General features: G+C 36.4%; 1 pseudogene; it reads right to left on the bottom strand.

Annotated features, from left to right (window-relative positions):
- Positions 1-2,619: 2,619 nt before the first annotated feature.
- On the bottom strand, positions 2,620-8,448 carry LOC135773128 (taste receptor type 1 member 1-like; annotated as a pseudogene).
- Positions 8,449-23,065: the final 14,617 nt, after the last annotated feature.

The following is a 23,065-nucleotide window of genomic DNA, read 5'->3' as shown; positions in this document are numbered from 1 at the left end:
AGTTCTTTTTGAATGAGTAAATTATTAGTTGAGGTTCATCATCAGCTTAAATGTTTTATCCCCTTTATTCTCTGCTCCTCACTCACAAACCCTCTCCAAAACTGTGCCTTTGATTGTTTCTAAATATTATTGACCATCATTTCCAAACATGAATCTGTGCATGAAATTACAAACGTCAGGTGATAAGAATTGTAACTCAAAGAGAACTCACCCCGTCTGAAAATGGTTTACTCTGAAAGTGTATTAAAATGTCCTGCTTCCCCACCTGGTATCGTGCTGTCACACCTGGACCAGTGTATAAACAACACAATATAGAGTTACTGTATCATGCAGATTTATTAAGCCAAATGAACAGAACATTTAGCTTTTTAAAGGTGCTCTAAGCGAATTGAAGCGTTTTAGACCATAAAACATTTTTTGTTACATACCGGAAACATCTCCTCACTATCTGCTTGCTGCCTGTCCGCTGATCAAACTGTAAAAAAACGCGATCTCTGTAGACAGCCCAGACTTCACAAACGGCAATATCAACAAATGGCCAAACCTAGCAGCACAAAACCAAACAAAGTATTCCAGCCAATAAACGACAAGAAGGATTTGGGGGTGGGGGTTGGGCGCGTTCATGAAAGCACGGAAGGGAGGGGGAGGGGGAGTAGTTAGCTACGCTCTGTCTGTTTGAAAACAGTTCAAACATCAACAGGAAGTGACGTCGCACATTATTCGCTTAGAGCGCCTTTAATGGGTACCTGGCAAGGAGATAGTTGCTAAGTGAGCAAGCAGGGATGACAAGCATTTCTTCTTAATAAAAGCAAAAAAGCAAAGGGAACATTAAGGTACTGTAAAATGTTAATAAAGATTGAAAACGAATATGATTGTCAGTAAACAAATGCATATTTGTGATGTTGCTGTTATTTTTTGTAGTTATTAAATATATTAAATATTATGGCTTACAGACACAGATTAATCAGGGTTAACAAGACAATCTGTAAATGAGCACAATCAGAAAGGGGAGACAGGAAAAAAATGTCATTTGTGGGGGGCGATATAATACTGCAAGCAAAATAGGGCTGTTCCACTTGAGGCTTATAAGCTGAACTTCGAAGCTAGAAAAGTCTCTGAACTAAATTTTTTGATAGGGTGAATGTATTAGCGTGAATGCCATTAAATATATTTGTTTTTACATTAAAGGATTATTCCGGTATTTAACACTTTGAGTCTCATTTCTGGTTTGTTTTGGATGAACTACAGTGATGGACACAGACAATGGGTCGTGTCTTGACTTTTTGACTCGTTTAGCATCTCTTGACTGCTTCAGAATGGAAGTCAAGGGCCATGCGCAGAAACATGTAATTAAAACAACACTTAACGTTCATTTTCAAAACTGTACTATTCACCGAGTGGTTCGTGGTGTTCGTTGATGATTAAAAACAAATAGTTTAGCGAAATACAGTTTCTGTCGTGTTTTATTTGGCATTTTGTAATATTCCATTGACTTCTCTTGGAAGACTCATTGCTCGCTGATATATCACTCCGCCGCTGGAAATGGAAAAGGGGTCTGTTTACATGTGGTTCTAGTTTTTTGCTCGGTTTCTCTCCAAAGAAAATTTTCCCATATTTGATGGCTCAGTGACCAGCTTTAGGTTTGAAGTTGAAGTCGATTGTGAATGTCTATACGCTAGACACCGAGTTCCATTCAGCGTCCTTGTAAGGCAAAGTGTTTGTCGCCATTAAGTGGTCGGGAGTGTGCAAACGCTTCAGACTCAAATATAGAGCGGAAGTATATACGCGGTTGTGAGGTATCTGAAAAAATAGTTCCACTATAGCAAATAACACGGATTGAAATCATACATTGCGCCGATATATTTGTTTTTAATCATCAACGAACACCACGAACCACTCGGTGAGTAGCACAGTTTTGAAAATGAACGTTAAGTGTTGTTTTAATGACATGTTTGTGCATGGCCCTTGACTTCTATTCTGAAGCAGTCAAGAGAGGCTTCTAAACGAGTCAAAAAGTCAAGACACAACCCATTGTCAAAATTTCTGTGTCCATCACTGTAGTTCATCCAAACCAAACCAGAAATGAGACTCAAAGTGTGAAATACCGGAATTATCCTTTAAATATTAGCTTTATGGACAAATGACTTACATTCGATTTTTTATAAATCACATGTAGTACATAAATTAAACCTCATGCCTGTTTTATACATTTGCATATGTTCCTTTGTGTCCATGTGTCCAAAACGAAAAAAAGTAAATGCTTGCTAAAATATACAACAATTGATTTATCTGTTTAATTTCTACAATTGCATGTTATTAACAAAACTATTCTGCAAAAATCCCTAAAATTCCAGCCTGATCTCACAAGAAATCATACATATTTTACAAGTTGGCTAATTCGTATCAATTCATACAAAGTTAATCATGTAAAAACATGGAAACCGAACCCCTAACCCCGCACCTAACCCAACATCACAGGAGTGAAGGCAAATCATACCAAAACCTACGAATGTGGCCGTATGAATTGATATGAATTCCTAAAATGTGTACGAATTCTCGTGAGATAGCGTTGGAAATTCCCTTTTGGAGGATTTTATCATGCAGGGTCATTGTTGTAGTTTAACTCCTAATAATGGTTTGGGTGTAGTTTTGGATACATGTTTGAAAGTATGCAGACGTGTTTCTTTGTGGTTGAAATAAGATAATGTACAATTTTGGTATAAAATAGCTAAGAGAACTGCATAAACAGTCAGTACCTGTGCCAGTGCATTGAAAAGTGTGATGTATTTGCTTTTGATAAGAAGAGAAACTGTAATGTATACAAGCCAAATCATGCAGTACAGAATTATACTGAAAGTTATTGATTTGGCTTCATTGTAATTTTTCGTCAGATCTCTTCCCATATAAGAAAACAAGATACACAGGAAACCAAGAAACCAACTTATGAACACGATTAAGGTAATGGAGACAGCATGTGCCATTTCACAGGTGAGCAAAAACTGGTCTTTAAGAGTCCCTGGAGGGTTTGGGAGGTGAGATAGTCACCCAAAAAACACAAGCAATAAAGTAAAAGACAGAAAATAGAGAAACAAATACCCACTGGCCATTGTACTTTACACACAACCTGTACACATTAGGAAACTCGTCGATTTTGAAGACACAGACTATTTGAAAGGAACGGACAGTGAAACAGGAGAGACAGACCGTGTAGAAATATACATATATGACATATCTGAAACGACAGTTTATAGATGTGGGTTCTCCAAAGAAAAAGAACATACTTAGACAGGATATTATCAAACAAGATAACATTAAGAAACACATGCTGCCACCGGCAGACCTCGCCACTGGTGTGTCGTAATTGTGTGCAAAAACGCTAAACGTGGCTATGAGAAGAATAACCAGGAACACGTTAGAAAATATAGCTGCAGTGGATGGGAAATCTGTGATTTGAAGATAGACAGGAAAATGTGTCTGACATGTCATGCTGCCTTCATCATACCATTCGCTTTCTGCACATGGATAACAGGTATACGGATCTCCTGAAATAAAAACAGCAAAATGTAATTTTATACTAATGCAGCCGAAATCAGACAGAAGAATTTATAAAGTAAAAACAATCTTTGCAACACTGTTGATGCTGATATTATGGTGATAGCATGAACTGAAAAAGAGAAAATATCATGCTCTCGCTGCTTGAGGTACTTACGAGAATAATTCACATAGCTGTTTTTTGGACATTTTTTACACAGAAAGCAGCAATCGTGATATCCGGCATGTTCCCTTGAAAACCCCTCCTTACACTCAGCAGAGCATTTGAGAAAGGCATCTACACAAAATAGAAAGAAGTCAAGTTGATCTGAACAGATAGATGTTCTTATAATGGCTGTAAGGATGTAAATATTGTCAAAGGTGACTTACAGAAACATTGTTATGCCAGGGTAAGAGAGAGTTGTTGATGGTAAAAGTAATTTCTGGATATGTGTCGTAAGTACCCACTATCTCAGTCCAGTGAGGATTTGTTTCAGTGTGCCAAAGCATGACTGCATAACTGACAGCTGGATCACCATTACCGTCATATTTCACATGATGGCCATTAAGAGGAAAATCCAGCTTTTTAATCTCTCTTTGAAGCTGATGGTGAAAATATTTTTTTTTAACACAAAAGATAACTATAAAAAAAATTATTTACTGGAATGAGCAGTTACGAAACAAAATCTAAGCAAAAATGATGTAAGGGAGCTTCAGTAAAAATGTGTGGTCCTTGATGAGTAATAAAATGCAACTGGAATTTGCCCAAAGTTTTCGTTGTCTAAAGACATTTGGCTGAGGCTGTGGATTACAGGTTATAATGTTGTAAATAATGTTCAGTTTCTTGCATGGACTGATCGATTCGTTTCATAGGACCTCAGTATATTGTCAGTAGATTGTTTTTGTTTGGTCTTTTGTGACTCTCAAAGTACTGGGACCCGAAGACCTGCATTTTATGAATCACCAATGACCATGATTGAACTTAAAATGTGAACTTAGCTGGCAGTCACAGACACTGCAATATTTTCAAACCTGTTTGCTATTAGATTATTCTGTACGAGAAGATGTTTATATATATCTAGTATAGGATTTTCACAGAAATGCTATGATAAGTATTTAAAAATAGCATTAATATATTTAAAAATAAATTTGGTAAACAGCGGGGAGAGGTGGAGGATTCTAGTATAGTAAAAAAAAACAAGGGAAAATCTCAAACTAGTAGTTTTTAATTGTAAGAACATCTTTACAATTAAAGAGCAAAAACAAAAAGTTAATAAAATAAAAAGCTTTTTTTAATTCAAGAAACATTTATGGAAATATTTAATGATTTTTACATGTGAGTTATGCACTTTTGAAGGTGGTCAGCAGCTAGTAAATACAATCACTATAGTAAGGTTGTAATTGATATATTGCTGGTAACACATAATTTTATTAAACTATATATATTTAAATGAGCATATAATGAGATGAGTGCCATGGCTATATACTTTTGACACGTTGTCTTCTAGCTTCCCTGACCTGGGTACCTGATGTCAGACCTTTATTCTTCTTTCACTCCCTCTCTCTCTCTCTCTCTCTCCAATGTCTAATGAATTGTGCATTCTCGAGGACGTTCTGAAGTTGTGTTTGACTTGAAGCGAAGCTGCTAGACCTCGGAAGATAATGCGCATGGTATTAAAAACGCGTCGTGCATATGAGCGGTAAAAACCCGGTCGGCAATTTTTTACTCAAGAGCATGAATCCTACCTTTCATAGGAATGAAACACTCGCTTCGAGTAAGTGGAAAGTGGTCACTTAAATATGACCAGGGGTTTCTCTCATAAGATTTGAGAGATTTGTCTGCATTAGCGCGCGCCTGTCTCGTCCGTCTCCATGGGTTTTTTTGCGCGTTCCCCCGCCCATCAATCATGCGTTGCGTGTCTTTATCACCTTGCTTTTTTTATTTACTCAGTAACGGATATGATTTAAAATATAGCGAAGTACAATACTTTAAACAAAATATACTTAAGTAAAAGTACAGATTTTAAAAACTACTCAAAAAAGTAAAAGTACACAAAAAGACTACTCAATTACAGTAACGTGAGTAAATGTAATTCGTTACTTTCCACCTCTGAGAGGGACAAAAAACACTACCCTACTGCAACACATTTCCACAACGCATTTTTGTTCAGAACACGTGAACTAGCTGAAACAAACAAGGAGATCAAAAAAGGCATACCGGCTACCGTTGTTGCAACACACATTTGGAAAAGTGAGGCACTAGAGAGCACTATTAGTTTGAATGCAAAATACAATTTCACCACTAGATTGGGGAAAATCCTACTTAATGTCCCTTTAAAACAATTAAGTTACAAGTGGATATTTAAAAAAAATCTCTCTCCTAAAAATGTATGTTCAGCATGACAACGATATTTATGTAGGTTACTAGTAACAGCTTGAGTGAGTAGATGATGACACCATTTTCATCTTTGGGTGAACTATCTCTAAGTACATGTATTTATTAGGGCTGGGACGATACCACTTTTTCATGTATGATGCCGATATCAATACCACAACCTTTAGTATCTGTCGATACCGATCACGATCCAATACCATATCTATCACTCTTTTAATCAATTAAGCTGAAAATTACACATTTGTTAACCATAAAAATGTAAAGTAAATGTGTGAAGTAAACCATAGCTTAAGTATAATAAACATAAAAAAGTACCCCCGGAGAGGTCTCATCTATTGCTTATGCTTAGATACGGTTTCTACTTGCCGCACTTTACAGCATGTTGCTTGTGTCACGCTTTTATGGCATGTTGCTCAGTAAGTCGCCTTTACACCAAGTTGCTAAGATAAAAATTAGGATCAGGAATTTTTCGTTAGTTTTACATTATCACTCTAAAAATGGCTGGGATATTTTTGGGTTAAAATGACCGAATGCTGGGTTGTTTTATGCAACCATGGGGTATATTAACCCAGCAGTTGGGTTAAAACAACCCAGCATTGGGTCAATTTTAACCCAGCTGTGTGTTCTGCCCAATATTTACCGATTATGGATAAACAAATATCCCAGACACTTTTAGAGTGATGATACGAGTGTATATTAGCACTTTTTTTGTTATCTCCCTATGGCATCTGTGAGCGTTTCGACTCATTAGTGGTGCAAGACATTAGGCTTAACAAGGCGGATAGGCTACTATATTTTAAAATGCGTAAATCTATAACACACATTAAAATGCATCCACTTACCATGTACGTGTTGACTGTTGCATTTTTTTGGCATTCATTCATGCTGCACTGCAGAACTTTGTGTAATGCATGAGCTATGGTATATACAGCAGCGTAGATGGCAAAAGACAATGTGGAATTTTCATTTATAATTTCCTTTGCGTCAAAAATGTGCAGTTGTCACAAGCTTGATTACATGTCTTAGTCTGCATTTTGCTTTCACTGCTAGTATTAGCCTTAATTGTTCCTTTGGCTTTAAAGACAAATTCGTTAAATCCAGGCAATGAAAGTAATCTTTTTCTGATGCCAATTATTGTACCAATTGTCTCGATTCCCGGCTCTCTTAAAAGCTGCTGATTCATTGACCACGCCTCACCTGCAATCCAAACTTTGTCTCGGATGTTGTTGGCAATGGCTGCTTTGATTATGGTTTTTGCAGACTGTGGCCCAGTGAAAACCACAATGACATTGAGCTTATCAATCTCTTTAAGAGTTAGATTGTGGTTAACAGTTTTATCGAGAACCTCTTGATAGGCCAAACAAGTGCCAGTATTTCTGATATACTTTTAAAACAGTTGTAGGCTCTCTTCGCTGTAACTGTCTGAGCCTCCAAGGAACGCAACCCAGTTCCATCCAAACCACTGTATGATGCGAATAATAATCTGTATGAAGTCTTTGTTGTTAGGGATTGTTCTTACAAAAGAGGGATACTGAAGTTTATCACTCAACTTATAGGTGGTAGCTCCATAATTAACCTTTGAAAGTAAAGGAAAAACTGTTTTACATAAGCATGTTGCACAGGGAAAAGTTGGGATGATGGGGAGAATATTTGAGATAAATGAGCTGTGAAAATGTCATATCTTTAATATTGACTGAGTAAGGTCATGTCAAATATAGACACCAATGTAAAATCAATTAGTGATATTTAACATTAATGCTTCAAATCTCATAATAAGTTGAGACTTTACCCTGGATTTTAAAGACAGGGTCACATATTATACTGTATACTCCACTTATGGGTTTTAATGCATAAAGGTACTTAAACATATCAAAAATAATGTTTGCTTGCACTGGATGAAGATTATGATGTATTTTTGTTACTTTATGATAACTTTTCTGTATCAAATAAGAGAACAAATTACAATCATAATTTACCAGTGGTATAAGGTCCATTGTGACCAATGGTGCACAGTAATCTTGTGTTTCCATATGGTCCTGTTAAAGCAATGACTTTAGTCTGATGGCTGCTGAGTTTTTCCTGAGGTTTTACAGATCCATTCTGTGAGATAAAACTGAAGATTGGTGGGAAACTCGTAGCGTCAGAACAATGGTCAAAAATTTCATAGCCCAGTGAAACATTGGGCAGCAGGGTGGTGGAGTTATTAATCTCCTCAACAGCAAACTGCATTACTTGCAACATCTGATAGCCAGATTTTGAGAAAAGGTGCCTAGAAAGCATTTACAGAAAAAATACCATTCAACGTCCTCATACTAAATAATGATGACCACTTTTTTGAACCCACCTCATATAAAACAGTCCCTACCTACCTGAAACATTGGATGGACTCTGGGAAAAACACAGATGATGCATCTTCAACTTCATGTTGTGAAAAAAGGCCACCCAATAAGTAATCTCCATCTAGACTAAACTCAAATGATGAGTAGGACATTTTGATAAAAGACACAATTTGTAAAGCCAACAAGAAAAAAATTGATTTTAATGATTTACTGTAAGATGGTTTGTTGCACATGAAACAGGGATGTGTGGTGGTTCTTATACTATTGTTTAATTTGCCTAAAACATTTAAATTAGCTTAAACCACTTTGATTGCTCACAAGTCTGGGCATCAGTCTCAATGTTTATACTATATATATATATATATATATATATATATATATATATATATATATATATATATACAGTAAAAGTTTTTCATTATTGTTATTATTATTATTATTATTTAGGCTGAACAATGACAATAATCTGTTTGTAATGCCAATAATCTGCCAATAAGTCTACCATCTTTATCTGCCAGATAAAGACCATCTTTATCTGCCGTCCAAACTTTGTATCGGACGTTGTTTGCTGTGTTTTTTGCATGTTGTGGAAACCACAACGACATGGATGTTGAACTTATCAGTTCTTTTAAGAGTCATACTGTAGGTTGTACTTTGGCCAAGAGCCTCTTGATACAACCCGATAAAGCGTGTAATAAACACACTGGTCTGCTACAGTAGATTATGTGTGTCAGTGTCACGCTTTGCCTCCTCTAGGCATGAAAATGACATGCATGTATGAAGGTGGAGAACCAGCAGGGTACGATCATTTCCTCATTGCCAACAACTCCCCACGGACAACAGAAAAGCAATATGGTGCATTGTAAACCAATAAAAGTGCGGCCATTTGATAAATCCTAATATTGCCATAGCCTAACGTTATACACTTATACAGTATATGTATTTGCGTGTGTGGACTGTCTGTCTCTGTAGTCTTCCCTTATTAAAATCGCCAAATAACTTCTCAGCCCTCTTCCCTTAAAGGGTTGCATGACTTAATGTGACGCCATGCACAAGTTCAGTCCTCTAGTCTCAAAACAATCCCTCCCCAAAGTGATGTTACATGCTGATTGGTTATCATGTACTGTAGGCTGGGTACACAGGCTAATAGTTTATAATGGGGTTTTTAGTTCTTTGATTGCGTTTGGCTGTTTGGATGCGATTTAGCAACAATGTGCATTCATAGCACTCCAGTTCTTTAACAGCCATAGAAATATAAAGCTTTAAGCAATACAGAGGAAATTAATAAAATTCAATTTACACTTGTGTAGGTACTCCTCTATGCCGAAGTGGGCTTCACTTTCCCACTATTTGAAGAAATGGCAGAAGGGTTTTGTTTACAGGTTCTCCAAATGTCTACAAACAAACATTCATTAGTTATTTCGTATTGACCGGTACTCACCTAGCATCTTAGTGCGTAAGTGCAGCCACACAACATCTCAATAGAAAAACCTTATCGAGAAAGCCTTTGTAAAAACCAGGGATGCCTCTCTTTGTACTAAAGGCAAAACCACCTGTGAAATTCTCCTGTAACCCGGTAAAATACAACTGGTGAATCACTGCCTGACAAGGGACAATGCTGTCTGACCTGAGTTACATTTTCAAGACCCTCAAGGTGTCTACAAACCCCTATTAAAAACCTGGCCACACATCTTCTAGTTTTTGAAAAGACTTTCTTCAAGATAGACATGTACAATTTTAACAACTTCTTCAGTGTTACTGAAGCTGAAAACAGGTCACTGTCTCTACCGGAGGAGCACAAAAGCTGGTCTGAAATGGGCTTGGTTTCTTGAATGACCAAGCTTAATGTTTGTTACACAAAAGAGTTGTTCTGATTTGAAGTATGAATATGATTACTTGTGATCTACATGTTGTTTGTTTATTTATTTTTCATGCCATTCCAGCATTTATGGTTATATTCTTGGCGAGAACTGGTTAATCCATACACAAGTTGACCCACTTACAGTACAGTATAAGTTTATTTTATTCACATGACCTAGCTGGGGCTCGAACCGGGGACCTTGTTGCTGTGAGGCAACAGTGCTACCCACTAATGTAACTATATATGTCAACTTACCCATTAAAGTCTTGATGGACTTAAAATGGAAAGATGCAACCTAATAACTAAACATCTTATGCATGTGGCCACTGGCAAACGATCACACACCTTCATAAAATTCCTGATGAGTCTTTTGAAAAATGTTTTAATGCCCCAGAGAGATGGACAGGCACATGGGGTAGTGCATCACCGGCTCCTGGAGAGCCCTAGTGTGCCCTGGACATATCTATAAAAATGTATGAAAAATGATTTGGCTGTGACTAATTGCCTGTTTAGTGTCGTAGAAAGTTGTTAAACAGGCCATTGCCTTTTAAAACCCAAAGTAAGAAACGGGATTAATTATGCAGAAATCTATTCTCTCCAGCCAAGTTTCTTACAGTCCATACATTCGGTAAAAAAAATGAGAAGCAATTGTGAAGATACTTTAGGGCAATAAACAGTGGGATTTAAGTGTAGGGATGAGTCTCTTAGGAGGTCCAGAGTCAGTCGTCGAGCCAAGAAAGTAAGTTTCCTTTGCCATATTGAATTGAAAAGGGATTCTTAGATTGGCACTTACTTGTACAATCCTGCCATAAAGTATTAATTTGTTGTTCAATTTAATATTATGGGCTGTAATAACGATGCATTGGGGTGATTTTGTATTTGGACACGCTTGTCATCTTTTAGATGTACTTTTATGGAAGGGTTATCTACCATATTAGCTCTCTGTGTATTTTTCTATAAAGCATTTTTAGTCATAGGAGAAATTACTTAGAGTTTAAGATATTTGGATATTAAAAAGCTTTAGAAAGGGGCAGGTACCTGTAGTGCATCATTGCTCTCGAAAAATTTAATAAAGCAGTCCCTTCTCTCCATTACGAACAGACGGATTTGTGGACCTGCAGACTTTTATAACGGACTGCTAGTAGTCCTGCACTAAAGTTCATTTTTAGCTCTCCACTTTTTCAAAACGACAGAATCTTGGCACATCCTTTTATGAATAGAAGTGAAGTACTTTCAAACCGGCCAATAAACCAACATCCCAAGCATGGCATTAAAAAAATATAAAAAAAATTCCACGAACACTTGAATAGATGCTCTCGAGCGGGACTTACGAGTGATTGAACAGCGGGATGTCTAGGGAATCATTATTGCCTGATTTTTGAGAGTGTGTGGGACATAAAATAATATTGATTGAGTCTGCTCGACATGTGGCCTTGGTACAGACAATGAGAGAAGTCGGCTTCTTGCTGTGTAGAGGAGGTTTTACACCATGTAGAGGGGGTTTCACTTTTTGCTTTATCGGGACACAGATGGCTGGTGATTGGTTTCCATCCACAATTTGACCTTCTGTCTTGTAGGGTCAAAAGGCATATATAAGCCATCACAACACATATTAAGAAATAAGAGAGTGACCTAATAGGCTGTTATATGCTTTGATTAAACATTGAAGGCGATTTAAGCGAATTCACGCATTTTAGGACATAAAACATTTTTTTTGTTACATACAGCAAACATCTCCTCACTATCTGCTAGCTGCCTGTCCCCTGAACACACTGTGAAAAAATGCGGTATCTGTTGACAGCCCAGGCTCCACAAACTGCAACAAAAACAAAGTGGCGCAGCCGACAACCACAAAACATAACAAACGTGTTCCAGTCAATGAACGAAAAGAAGGATTTGGGGGGTTAGTGTGCGTGAGGAAATACGGAAGGGAGAGGGAGGGGCAAGGGGGAGAGTAAACGAGAGGAGAGGGAGAGGGGGAGGAGTTAGCTACACTCCGTTTTGTTTGACAACACTTCAAATGTCAACAAGAAGTGACGTCACACAGATTCGCTTAGAGCACCTTTAATACCCACATTCCATTTAATACCCACATTCCAATTATGTTTTGTACAAATTCATACAATTTAGCCAACTCTTAAAGTATTTACAAATTCATTGTGAGATCAGGCTGGCTAATACTGTATTTACACACAATAAATAAAAAAATAATTTAAACATACTGTATACACATCTTTAAAAGTCTGTGTGTTCACACCAGATACGAATGGAGCGAATAAATCGCGCTATTCATGTGTGAAACTTTAGCCTGATCTCACAAAATACATGAAATAGTCACACATTATTTTGCTCAGTTTTGCGTGACATTGTCACGTATTTCCACCATATTACATGCCCCTGCCACGACTTTCTTTTCCGTGATAGTTTCACGCATTAGTTACTCAACAGTTTTTCCTATTTTCTTACAATTGTTGCTTCGGTTTGGGGTTACAACAACTTTCTGTTACATAAAATGACATCCTTACCCAAACCAAACTCTAACCCTAACATCAGGCGACGATGGTATAAAAAGCATAAGAAAAAAATGTATAAACCAATACTTTAAGTAAGCAAATCTAACCCCAAACCGAAGCGACATTTGTTTAAAAATAGGAAAAACAGTTGAGTAACCAATACCTGAAACTGTCACGGAAAAGAAAGCCGTGGCAGGGGCACATAATATGGTGGAAATATTGCGTGACTATTTCACGGAAATTTGTGAGATCAGGTTGAACTTTATTCGCGCATGAAAGTCAGACGCAAATACGCTCAATTTGCCGGCTTAAGCTAGCTTGTAGTCTCATTATGCACTGTCAATATATAGCTGAAATTGAATAAAAAGCATTTTTTACAACTTACCAGTATGTCCACACTCACGTCTTTCTTCCAAGCAAGATCCTTTTTTATTCCTGTTTCTATAAAAGTACAAAGATGTTTTGTACATATTTCGTACATATTTTACGAGTTGGCTAATTTGTATGAATTCATACAAAGTTAATCAAAACTTAACCCCGCCCCTAACCACACACCTAACCCCAGCGTCACAGGGATCAAGGCAAATCGTACAGAAACTTTCGAATGTGGTCATATGAATAAATAAGAACTAGTCAACTCGTAAAATATGTGCGAATTCTCATAAGATAGCGTTGGGCAACATGATCTCACAAAAATCCGTGAAATAGTAACGCATTATTTTGCTCAGTTTTGCGTGACATTGTCACGTATTTCCACCATATTGTTTTTCCTATATTTAAACAATTTTCGCTTCGGTTTGGGGTTAGATTTGCTGTTTGCGTTAGGATGTCACTTAATGTATTGGTTTATAAAAAAATTCGTATGCTTTTTAAACCATCGTCGCCTGACGTTGGGGTTAGAGTTGGGTTTGGGTAAGGATGTCATTTTATGTAACAGAAGGTTGTTCTAACCCCAAACCGAAGCGACAATTGTAAGAAAATAGGAAAAACAGTTGAGTAACCAATACGTGAAACTGTCACGGAAAAGAAGTCGTGTCAGGGGCACGTAATATGGTGGAAATACGTGACAATGTCACGCAAAACTGAGCAAAATAATGCGTGACTATTTCATGTATTTTGTGAGATCAGGTTGCGTTGGGTGTACAGCTCCAGGTGTCCACATACAGCGATGATCATTTTGTCCTCCATTGTTGTTTCATATTTCTGCCTCTACTCGCTGCATCATAATCATGTCACTACTAGAGCAAGCTCATAGTTGGTTAATGTGGCGCGAATATCCGCCAAAGTTAAGATTTTCAGCCCGTCAAACACCTGAAACGCTCAATTCGCGCCACATGATGTCTATCACGTCTTTGCATTGATTTAACATGTGATCACTCATGCTTAACACTTCATGTACGTCTGGCACCGAACGCGCCAGTGACTTTTTATTTGATGGCGCACCATGCGAAGCTCGTCACAACATGCATGTAGGCCGTCGTGTGTTGTTCGTTTTTTCAAAATATATGTTCGGTGTCTCAAGTGAACCTATGTGCATCACTTGTCTTGTCAAAATAGGTGCCTGCCAGATACTCGTATAATCTGTAATCAGAGTTACTCTTAAGTGTCTTGTGAGTATTTTCTCTTATATTATAAACGGTCAGAGGTGGGTAGAGTACCCAAAATCTGTACTCAAGTAAAAGTACAAGTACTTATACAAAAATGTACTCAAGTAAAAGTAAAAGTATCAATCTAATTATTTACTTGAGTAAGAGTAAAAAAGTATTAGATGAAAAAACTACTCAAGTAGTTAGTTACTCGTTACTTCTGATCTGATAAAGAAGTAGCGCAAAAGCACTGAATTTCAGACTACTTGGTAGGTTTTCACAAACCTCTCCTTAAAAGTCTCATTGTTCTGCTTATATATAAGTAAAGCAGCCTATCACAGTCCTGCAATGGGTACATTAAGATCACATGACGTGTCATTTGAGAAAACATCTCAAACACACACACACACACACACACATTCTGGTTTCCATGTTTTGTGGGGACATTCCATAGACGTAATGCATTTTATACAGTACAAACTGTATATTCTATTCCCCTTACCTGCCCCATTCCCTAACCCCAACCATCACAAAAACCTTTCTTGTACCTTAGATTTTCAATAAACATCATCTTGTTTGATTTATAAGCTTATTTCCTCATGGGGACATCAACATGTCCCCACAAGGTCACAAATACACTGGTATTCCTATCTTTGTGGGGACAATTGGTCCCCACAACGTGATAATTACCAGGTACACACACACACACACACACACACACACACACACACACACACACACACACACACACACACACACACACACACAGATGTTTTTCTGACGGTTAACTCTGTATTTATTTTCATGTTCACAACACAAACTTGTCAGCATCTGCCTTTAAACATGCAAACAGTAAACAAAAAAGAACGTGTGTGTCTGTTTGTTATCATGTTTTTATATGAATAGGTTATTTTCATTGCCATTAAAGTGCAATTACTGAACATAAACACAAGTTTAATAAAAATGATCATTTTAGAATTTCATATGGAACTTATCTGTTTGTGCAAATTAACTCTACATTTAGTATAATATATAATACACGTTTCTTTAAAATCAAACTTTATTCATTTATTTTTATTCATTCATAGGAAGGATTTAAATAAAATATAATCCCGTTTTTATTTGAATGTATTTTTTACACATTAGTGAGGTGTCAGGATTTGTGTATAAATGCAAGACGTCCTTACATTTTGCTGTTCAGTTTGTTTAGTTGTGGGGAAATGATATGGAAATGTGCATATGAACGTGCTGTTTGTATGGTTTAACTTACACTAGATTTTGTCATCGCTTGCACAAGAGTGCATATGGCAAAATAACTCGGATAGTATGTGAAATGACCATTAATAGTGTTCAAATAGACATTACTGACACTTACTTCAGGTTGGATCTTGAATTCCTGTACGCTGAGATGTCAGCTCGTTTATTGAACAAAGCATGCATCGCATCATGAAACTATTCTTTTTGACCTCTTGGAGTGAAAACATAGACCGAACTTGAAGCCGCCATGCATGACCTGCCTCTGATATCTCGCACAATGCACACGCACCCTCATCTGCTTCTACTATCATCTACGCGCGGTCGCGCGCGCGTGAAGGGTGACCGCGCGGTCGCGCGCGCTAAAGGGTGACGCAGCCTGTCTCGCAAAACTTTCGAACACGCGCTTTAAACTTTTTAAAAAATATATATTCATTAATTATTGCCATTTGAAAGTAGCGCAGTAACGCCGCCGAATGTAGCGAAGTAAAAGTACAGTTTTTTCACTAGAAATGTACTTGAGTAAGAGTAAAAAGTACCTATCCTTAAATTTACTCTAAAAGTACTAGTTACACAAAAAATTTACTCAAGTACATGTAACGAAGTAAATGTAATTCGTTACTACCCACCTCTGTAAACGGTTTTGACGCGTGTGCAACAGGCACTTATTTTGATAACACATGTGATGCACATGATTCACATGACGCAACAAATACATATTTTAAAAACACAAGCAACACACATGACACTCCGAACACATATTTTGAATGTATGCCCCCCGGAAAAGCAGTCAGTCACGAGCCTCCACTGTTCACTACACTCATGAACATGAAGGTGCTCAAAGGGTTCTTTGCAATGATGCAATTAAAAGAACTAAAGAGGTTCTTTAAAAACCCATTTTTTTTTTACATTTTAAAGTCTAAAGAACTTTCAATTAAAAAGAAAGGTCCTGTTCCTTATGCAACCATACAGCTCGGCAACCTTTCGGGAACCTTTATTTTAGTAAACAAATCTTCTGGACCCTATTGGCTGTGTATACAGTAACATGTCAATGCATCTGAGTGTATTACATTTGCTAACATAAGACAAGAGGTGCAGGCATAAACAAACCGAACAAACAAATAGAACCACAATAATCTTAGCAGCAAACACCTTAAGGCTCTATAATGATTTTCTTCCAAGGTTCTGAAAACTCACTGTATTCACAGCAGATGAAACCACCATGTGGGTGGATCTCACTCACTTAACAAATTCACAGTATGGTCATCCACATATGTTCCAATTAACCCTGTGCCGTGTCCACTGCTTCAAATTATCAAGTAAATAAGTAAAGTAAAGAAAACTATACAACCCACGACGTGCCTCCATATATATTTTTTTAATGTACAATAAAAGTACTGTGCTTTACTAAGTGAGTGGTTTCCGTGTCTAAAGTATCCAGGGGGAAACACTGCCAAAGTTTTAATCACTTTTTGTTATTCTTTTTGTGCTTGGAGTAAATGGCTTAATAAAAGCCCTGAGCTATTAAGCTTCAGATACAACCCAAAAACACTGTTAACAAGCCATTGAGAGCGCAGGAAACCGGACCTGACATTTGACTAATTGCTCTCATTTGAGACTGATCAGTACTCTGATGTATCAGGGATTGTGGGTAAATACAACATGAACGGAAACACCTCAGCCTCACCAGTCTTTCCAGAACTGCTAAATATATCAAATTAAAGTCATAATTGTTCGAATTAATTAAACACTGGAGAAGCAAAGGTGAAATTAAGAAACTAGATGATCGAATTGAGGATATGTGCAGATGTTCCTAACTGTTGTTTGTCGAGTTTGGGAAGTGATTTTTGTTGAAGCACCAAGGGGTTTGATCTATCTGTCTGTTTATTTTAAGTTTTACAGGCAGGACCAAGTCCAATAATGATGTTCAGCGAGCTACAATTATTTTTTAAAAATAGAGACGAATGTATTTAAATAAATAAATGGCAGCCCTGTCCTTTATAGCAGACCTTGCTGGCCTTTTCCGCTTTCACATTTTACATTACAGGCATTTCAATCCTTATTTAGCTCTCATTTACAAGCTGAACTGAACTGTCAGCAAAACTGTGGCCCGCTGACCCTTACCTGCGATTGCCATTGAAGTGCTGACAAGCTGACAAGCTCTTACATGCTGAAAAAAGAGGAATAATAGTGTTGTGTTTTTCTCTCAACCTTATTGTGCTCTGTCAGAAAAATGTGTTCACACCGAACCAACCGCTTTTCAGAAAAACAATGTTTCCATTCAAAAACCGTGTCACAACTGACCTCAATTCACAAAACTTCACTTCTCGAAAATGACTTGTAGGTGCTCGGGGTCATTGCTTTTGTCAAAGATTGTACATTTGCAGAACGATTAATGTTGAGATAAAATAAATGTTGAAAATCACAACTTTACACAGCATACAGTATAACCTGAACATTTTTGTGATGTTGTATAGAGACTGACCAAGCACAGAGGTTCAGACCAAGCACAGATGAACTTGTACCATCTATATTAAACTGTGCCTGGTTCAAGACCTCTGATGCTTTGCTGTACATGGGAGCTAAACAGAGCAATCACATACAAGCTCACATCCAAGTCAATTTTTTTACACTTTCATTTTTAAGTTTAATAAACTTAGATTTACAAATGTGATGAGTTGCTGCAACGTATTAAAAGTTAAAAAGGTAACACTTTACTTGAAGGGGTGTTCATAAGACTGACATGACACCTTCATAATCATGACATGACACGTGCCATGAAGGAGATTTTATGCATGTTTGGAAGTGGAAGTGACATTCATTTAATTATGTCATTTTTAATGCAAAGATGACATTGTTTGAGATGTCTTTGTTATGATAACTTGACTAACCAATACATGATAACTTGTCATGACAAGTCCACATTACCAAGAAAACATAACTGACCACTTTTTTTACCAGTGATACAAATCTAATTTGTCAATAAAATGTCATTAAAGTGTCAATACTCTGTCATATAGTTTTATAACAGCATTGTGAATATTTTTCTTGACCTCAACTGCAGTGGTACAAATGTAATTTGTCATTAAAATGTCATTAAGTGTTAATATTCTGTCAAATAGTTATAACAGTATCATTATTCAATAATAATAATAATAATAATAATTCAAATTGATACAATTATATTTTATTGCATTTGGAGACCAAATCATCTAAAATTAAATGAAAACAGTACAATAATAGGTTAAGCCATGCAGCGGTGGGTCCATATCCCTGCAAAAAAAATAAAAATTAAATTAAATTAAATTGATTAAATGCTTTGTTATTTTTTTTCTTCTATGTCAGAACATTTCTGAACCCTTTGTGTGAGGAAGAACAAGTTCTGTTAGTTGTCAGTTTTGTTAGTTAATGTGCACATACATAAAGTTAAGTATAATCTTTTGACGTGTCTGTTGCATTTTGTTAAGGTATTTAAAATTATTTGACATAACACTAAATCACATTTAAATATAACTTTAATGTAATGTTAATCCATGAAGCTAGGTAGTTTCTTAAGGTTGATAATTATTCTGCTTTGTCATGTTTATGACAGATTTATGACAAGTTATGATGTATTGGTTTATGTCAAGTTGTCATAACAAAGACATCTCAAACAATGTCATCTTTGCATTACAAAATACATAATTTGAAAATGATACTTAATGACAGTTGTCATAAATGTGCATAAAATCTCAATCATGTTCATGAAATGTGTCATGTCAGTCTTATGAACACCCCTTCAAGTAAAGTGTTACCAGTTAAAATAACTTAAGCTAATTCCACTTTATTTTATAAGTTACAGCAACTCATCACTAGTCAAGATAAAAAATCTAAGTTTAAATGACTTTTTTACAATAAGCAATGTTGTATCATTTTAAAATGTAACATATCCATAAACACAATTTGGTAAAATTAAACACTTCATTTTTGAATATGTGCTAAACAGACAGCTTAACAGACCTGACTCCTATCAATAGACTGTGCTGTAACATGTACTGTAGTACATGAGTATTTCAGTTGGTCAGTGCACAAGATGAATACAGTGCCATCCACACAGCATTGTACAGGATGGTCACAGCCATATTTCTCTCAGTAGGTGTATACATTTCATTATAGAGTTACCTAAATGATTCTTAGGAAACCTCAGTTTTGATGCATAGTTTAATAAGGCTTGAATATTGTGCTGTCATATAGGTTCAGTAAAACAAATTAAATAAGGATGCCAAAACATGTGTTTAAGCCCAGCTGGAAGGTATTTTCAGTTGTGCATTAACATTGCTGTAATTTGGCACCGTTTTGCATCGTTCTGTAATCAAAATAAACCCAAAACGCTATATATGAACTGGTTTCGCATAAACAGTATATTGTGTTTATTTACAGTAGATTTAAATTTCTCTTTTGTTTAATGTATCTGCTTACCTTTTTAAAAAGATAGCTAACGTATGATGTTGTGCTTTGAATTTTAAATTCCTCTATGAATTTCTGAAGATATGGTAGGAGGTTTCTCTTTAAAGTCAGCATTACAATACTACATGGTACCTTTAGCAATTCAAATAGAAAGATAAAGAATCAAATCATTGCAATATTCAAACAAGAAAGTGCACTATTGGCAGATATTGTGCCTACTTCCGAAATTACAGAAAATTAAGTATTACAGGTCGGGGAGATATAACAGCATGTGTGCAAGCAGAGGGGGTCAATGCTACATTGTCCGCTTCAATATAACATCAAAGCGTCCTTACCGTGAATAACTCGAACATGAATAAAAATCAACCCGCCACTTTGCAGAGAGGAAATTTAAGAGACAGAGACGGTCGAGGGAAGAGAAATAGTTTGTTCTCGTTGCAGAAGGAAATAAATGACAGAGATGAAACAAATCAAGTCTGAGTAGCTTCCTTGTGCGAGCCGGTACTTAGTAATCAGCGAGACTATATTGAGCTCTCTTCCTTATGGACTCTTATTTGCCACCCAGAACATACGGCTGTCAGAAGATCCATTTTCTACAGGCCTGCGGTGGAGCGAGCTCTAATATCGTGCGGTGATATGTCTTGCTTTAAAAAATCTAAAAATGATTGGGGTCATATAACCTCACAGGATCGTATTTTACCGGAACTACACAAAAGCATGGAGTATTGTGTTGGGGCGAGAGATAATGGCTGAAGATATGGTTATGGAATAGATGCACATTTATGAGAACAAATTCTTTATACAGATGTCAAAATGCAGAGGAAATGCAGGGTTAGTGCATTCCCTGGTGTCGGCTAGAAATAAATATTTGACCAGAACGTTTTCAGTACTTGTGAAATGTAGTAATGATGGCCTTGAGACAAGATGTACAGTAGTTAAAAATGTTTTTCGACCCTCTGCCACCCTCTCAGATTGAAGGCTTATTACTGTAGCTCTTTTTTCTTAGACTGTAGTCTCCAATACAACAATATCAGCAAATACACTTCATTATCCTTTATAATTGCCTCCCCCTGCACACCCACTACCAGTTAAAATAGTTTGTTGGTGGACAGAATGGCATTCTGTGGCTAGTTGGAGGACAGATAGCAAACTCATATATATATATGTTTACAGTATATACACATATAGTGTATAATAAATGATTTGTGATAATGGATGCACATAGGTAAGACTGCCAATCACTTAATAAAAATTGAAAGAAAAAGCATTACAAAGGTTTCATGTTGTGTTTTAGCCCTTTGAGTGGCACCCAACAGGCCACTGTATAAAAAAGATCAGGCAGACAAAAAGCAAAGATCAGCTGTAAATGAGCATTAGATATATGCTGATGGGTCCTGGACAGTGTTGGTTTTGCTGGTGATAGATGGCTTTTTCTTGCAGCAGTGCTGGCTAGTGCTTTGCTTGTTTATGTTAATGTGTGTGATGACCTGTTGGTCTTCCATCTAACTGGAGAAAATGGCAGCTGGAGCAGCGGGGTGTGATCCTTTGATTGTTATTCAATGCACCCTTCACTGCAAAGACTCAACAACATTAAATACACAAGATAAATGAGAATGTGAGCAAAATGCCGGCCTCGGTTTGTCAGCACGGCCCCTTAAAGTTCACCCGGGCATATTTATTTCAGCCAATATCAGCATTATTTATAGATCAACTAATGAGTGTCTTTTAACTGCACTTATTCACTAACAATAACTATAAAGTTGTTTTAAAATGCTTAGATCTGTCCTAACTAGCTAAATATTTGAGCTGAAGCTACAATTTTTGGTACCCCAGTAGAAACATTTTTTCAGGTTCTTTTTCAAACGAAAAATCACAAAAAGATATAATAAATGGGAAGCAAATAGATGCTTAAGTCTCCTGCTTCTTAAATATTTCTTACTGAGAAAATGCTACCCAGTCTCACGAAATTATGTACCTATAGTCACGTAATTTTTTTATTCTTTTTCGTGATAGTGGTATGTTTGGCATTGTTTGAGACATCTATCACCTTTCAAACTCAGTAGACTTGTGAAATTGGGAACCTATAATTTTTTGATTATTTTTCGTGATACTGTCACAAATTCCCACTTTTTTCGTGATCGTATCACAAATTTCTGATTTTGTGTCATTGTCACATATTTTGTTACTCAACTGCTTTTTCGTAAGTATTGGTTTGTATTTTTTTTCTAATTTATTTTATTATATGTTCAGATTTTTAAACCATTGTCGCCTGCCATTAGGGTCAAATGTTGGGTTTTGATAAGGATGTCATTTTATATAAATCTAATAAACCAAAGCGAAAAATGGTAAGAAAATATGACAAAACGGTTGAGTAACCAATACGTGACAATGACACATAAACAGAAATTCGTGATACGATCACAAAAAACACGGAAATTCGTGACAGTGTCACAAAAAAGAATAAAAAAAAAATGCAACTATAGGTACGTAATTTCGTGAGACTGGGCTGGAAAATGACTCAGTATTTTCATAAGTCTACTGAGTTTGAGAGGTGATAGATGTCTCAAGCAATGCCAAACATACACTGTAAAAAAATCTGTAGAAATTACAGTATTACTGGGTATTACTGGCAATTAGCTGCCAGTAACTTACTTTCAACTTACTGTAGATTTTACATTTATGTTATTTACTGGCAACAGTTTGTTCAAAGTTAAATGAACATAAAACATTTTGTTGATTACAGTAAGTTACTGGCAACCAGCTGCATAATTACAGCTAATATTTTTTTACAGTGTACCAGTTTTCAATCAAAATGTATACATTTCAAAATTTATTTGGATATGGCCAATCAAATTCTGCTTAGCAAATGATCCTATATGTCATATCCACATTAATGTAACAGTTAATGCCCACCGAGACAGCAGAGGAGATGCTGACTTTCGGAGCGGGCTTCATTATTTAATTTTTACACAAGTGATGTAAGGCTTTACTTTACTTTTGCTTTATGTTGACTATTATGTTTCTCCTGTAGAATTTTAAGAAAAACATTAAGGACATTTTGAGACTATAACTCAATAAAATATAAATGAGAATGTCTTATGAAATATTGAAGCAATATTTAAACAATACTATTGCTCAAA

The sequence above is a fragment of the Paramisgurnus dabryanus genome, chromosome 9, assembly GCF_030506205.2.
Source record: "Paramisgurnus dabryanus chromosome 9, PD_genome_1.1, whole genome shotgun sequence".
NCBI lineage: Eukaryota > Metazoa > Chordata > Actinopteri > Cypriniformes > Cobitidae > Paramisgurnus > Paramisgurnus dabryanus.
This window is presented reverse-complemented; position numbering and strand designations above follow the sequence as displayed.